Source organism: Engraulis encrasicolus, chromosome 9, assembly GCF_034702125.1.
Source record: "Engraulis encrasicolus isolate BLACKSEA-1 chromosome 9, IST_EnEncr_1.0, whole genome shotgun sequence".
NCBI classification, from domain to species: Eukaryota; Metazoa; Chordata; class Actinopteri; order Clupeiformes; family Engraulidae; genus Engraulis; species Engraulis encrasicolus.
In genome coordinates, this window is record NC_085865.1 from 56,666,056 (window position 1) to 56,669,938 (window position 3,883).

Genomic DNA, 3,883 nt, shown 5'->3' on the forward strand with positions numbered 1-3,883 from the left:
TGGCTGAATGATTTACAAGCAGCCTGTCCATCTGGTTAAGTACCACCTTTATGTAGTAAAGTTCTGGAAATATAATGTGTATGCTGTAATAAAAGTTTTTTTGGGCATCTGTTTTTTTTTCTTTACTAGCAATGTCAGTCAATAATATTTGTAATCAGGGCTCTAAATTAACTTTTTTCATCACCTGCCAAAAATATTGTAATCTTACTAGCCAAAAATACACAAAGGCTGGGTCAAAGGCTAGCAAGTTAGTCTATTGTACCAGCCAAACTGAAATTTCACCAGCATTTGGCCGGTTGGCTGGTGTTAATTTAGAGCCCTGTTTGTAATGTTTACAGTTGTGTTCTATACAGGTGTCCCGTTTACAAACATTGCCACTGTGAGGAGGGGCAGGCTGCTAAGCAGCCAACCACGTGAGCGTGTTTTTTGAGTGACAGCAGTTTCCAACAATTGGGGGTTGTAGAGTGCGCCGCCAGTGGCGCGAAGCCAGGGATTATTTGCAAATGGGAAACCCACGTATAGCACAACATTTACAGGGGTTGGACAATGAAACTGAAACGCCTGTCATTTTATTGTGGAGGGTTTCATGGCTAAATTGGGTCAGTCTGGCCAATCTTCATTAATTGTACTTTGCAAGAGCAGAGTGTGAAGGTTATATTTGCAGGGTAAATGCACAATTACGCTCCCAATATTGCAATGCACAAAAGATTATGGGTGACATATCAGTGTACAAAAGAGAAAAACTGTCAGGAGCTCCACAGGGTCAATATACATGGCCGGCTGCTATAGCCAAGCCTATCTGAAACCAAGTATTTCAGTTTCATTGTCTAACCCCTGCTTATCCATATGCTACAACATATTCTCCATTTATACACATTCATTCAGACTGTACAAAAGCAAACGGAGAACATTTTTGGTCAATGTATCAATCTATTTAGTTAACACCACACATATCAGTAATATTACATTGTAATAACAAGTGTCTCACAGCTTTAGATACATCTCTTACATGAAGAATACAACCAAAAGCTCCCCCCCAGGGCCTGCAGTGTATATATAGCCCACACTCAGTCCTGCCATGCTTCATCTTCGCCCTGTGGAGAAAATAGAACAATTAGATCAAAAATACAATTTGAAATAAAGGGCAATCCACACACATTAACACTCTACTTGGTAAATGATAGAGTTTGAATGTTTTGCAGCAATGTGAGAAAAAGACATGGCAAAAATAATATAAGGGAAATTGCATTGGTGGGCTCCAAAATAAAATAATTCTTTGGCACGATGTAACATTGAAATGCAATGCAGGATACAGATTATCATGCAGTAGTGGGGTATACGTGTCACATACAAAACTGTATGAGGTGGTGTTCACATCAGCAGGTAAATTACAAGCGCAACATTGTCCCAAGTGCCGCATGACGCAACTTTCAGGCTCATGAGTTAATTTTCATTAAAAATGTTGTATGTTAGAGCTGAATGAACACATTCTAATGCAAGATGGGGGTCTTTGTGTTTAAATGCAATTGCTGTCATGTTTTAATGTGCTTCAGAGGCTGAGATATTTTTTTCATATGCTGAGGGAAACTTTCCCCAAAATGGCCTTAGGCATTCAGCTGGAATTTTTTGCATGTTCTTTAGGCATCAATGGGTGAAGGACCTGCAACCAGAATAGAAAAAAGGTTCTTACCCACACAAAAATAAATCTTCTGGCAATTCCCCCCAGGTACATCTTCAGGGTGTGAAGTATTGCATCTCTTTTTCGCTCAGCGGCTGCATATTGACACAAGGAAACACAAAAGATACATAATGGGTTAGATAAGAGTGTATATTGATGGACGGTAGTTTAGGTGGGTTATAGGCCTACATAAAGAAATTGACGTGAGGACACATACAGAGTGATATTGGGGGTAGGAGAGATACATACAGTGACAAGTAGATGTAAATGCTAGCCAGACAAAGGGCAAATTGTGAGTGAGAGACAGAGGGAGATAAATTAGGTATTAATACTGTATGTCAGTCGGTGTCGACTAGCAGATAGGAAGAATGACATGTTCTTGGTGGACAAATAAAGACTTAGACCTACTGCAGAAACTGTTTGGTTGCATGGTGTGACCCATGATCTGCTTCCAGTTCCAATTTGGGATCCCATTTCTTCTGTAGTCCTTGTAAATCTAAAGTAGGCCTGGCCAACATAAAATTGAAACACACAAATGAAGCACAGGTGTAACAAAAGCAATCCAACATTATTAGCCTACAACATCCCTTTTCCCAAAACCTCAGGACATACAAAAAAAATACAAGAATGGGAAAAAAAATCAACCATGTTATGGTGCAATGATAGCAGGAAGTTAATAAAGTCAGGACTTTTTTGACCAGATGATTATGCGACTATGCAAGTGGCGTTCATTTCTTGACGAGGGGGAACACACAAACGGTTTTTTATGCATTGTAAAGGGCAGAAAGAGACCATTTCTAGTCATGTCGTAGGAATTATAACCAACACACTCCTCCAGACTAGCGTGATTACCGTCCTAACAAGGAATGGCAAATTGTAAGCTTAGTGTAGTGTTTCCACGAGTCTAGTTACTACAAGGCAGGTTGTAAGTTACTTCTTCGATGTTTTAACATAAATCCAGTTCTGTATAACACACCAATGCCACAGTTATCACAAAACAGATGCAAAATGCTTGGAAAAAATCCTCATGAAAGCAATTATTTGTTGATGTCCACCCACTAGCATTTCCTCATATTATGCTAACTAGTGCTACACTTTGCCTCTCGTCGTTGTAAGGCGACTTATCACGCCGGCTTTATGATTGCATTTATGATTATCTTGAAGATAAGATACATTGCGTTACGTACCTTCACGTCATTTGTTTCACAACATGATTTGACGGGTCTTTGAAGAGGTAGCCTTGTCCCCGGCGACGGATCCGATGTGCAAACCAACATGATTAGCCTGATAGACCAGCCTAACTGTGAGACCCCCTCCTGAATACTGCACTCCGGATGACAGTAGCACACATTTGTATGACATTTAACTGAACAGCCAAGTAATTATTTTAATGTGGAAGTACCGAAATTATCCAAAATTGACATGTTCAGAGCACAACTCCACCTCCTGTCCCATCAATACCACGGGCATCAGCAAGTGAGTGAGGAGGAAGAGTTCTGTCGCTGACGTCATTTTCGACTTTATCATCAGTGGTCTCCAGGGTGCTGCGCCCAGTAAAATTCGCCAAAATAGCCGCGTTTGTAAATCATAACTTGGAAAATAGGCGCTTTCCAGAACTCATATATATATCATTCAGAGTTATTTTTTATGTTAAAAATCATATCAAAAAACGTCAAAAATCTGTCATCAGCTCTTTAAACCATAGCCACGAACCATGGTTGTCATGGTTACACTAAAAAAACATGAATAACTATAATCCATGGTAAAACCATGATTAGTTTTCATAGTAGAACCGTGGTTAATTGTAAGGGCTACTACTATGACAGCTACTGTACTAGAACTATGGTTGGTTGATAGTACTTAGAATCGCCATGAAATGTGGTAGTAAAACAGGATTGTACAGGAAGATGTTAATTCCTGCTTGGCATTGCTGCCTGTCGCACCTCCTCCGGGGCCCATGGGTCAGCTGCAGGGTCGTCAGTCAGGAACCACCGCTTCATCAACGTTTCGCTCCTTTAATCCTGAAACGTCTGGCGTGTGGCAGAGCAGCGTCAGGGACGTCTCCCTGTGACCCCCTGCAGCTGATAGATGTTGTTCCCTGCAACTGTTGTCTGGGGGTTAGGTGTTATTCCCCCAGGTTCTGTCCTTCCTCCGCAGCCAGAGCCAAAAGCTCCCTTTCTCCGCCTCCTCTGCCAGTTCCTTTGT

The 3,883-nt window shown here is 41.1% G+C and overlaps 1 long non-coding RNA gene across 1 annotated transcript; it reads right to left on the bottom strand.

The window, feature by feature from the left end:
* Positions 1-953: 953 nt before the first annotated feature.
* On the bottom strand, positions 954-3,138 carry LOC134455245 (uncharacterized). The gene is made up of 4 exons (XR_010036086.1): positions 2,866-3,138; positions 2,087-2,185; positions 1,691-1,773; positions 954-1,094 (listed from the first exon to the last, which is right to left on the bottom strand). It is a non-coding gene; the product is annotated as an uncharacterized LOC134455245 (long non-coding RNA).
* Positions 3,139-3,883: the final 745 nt, after the last annotated feature.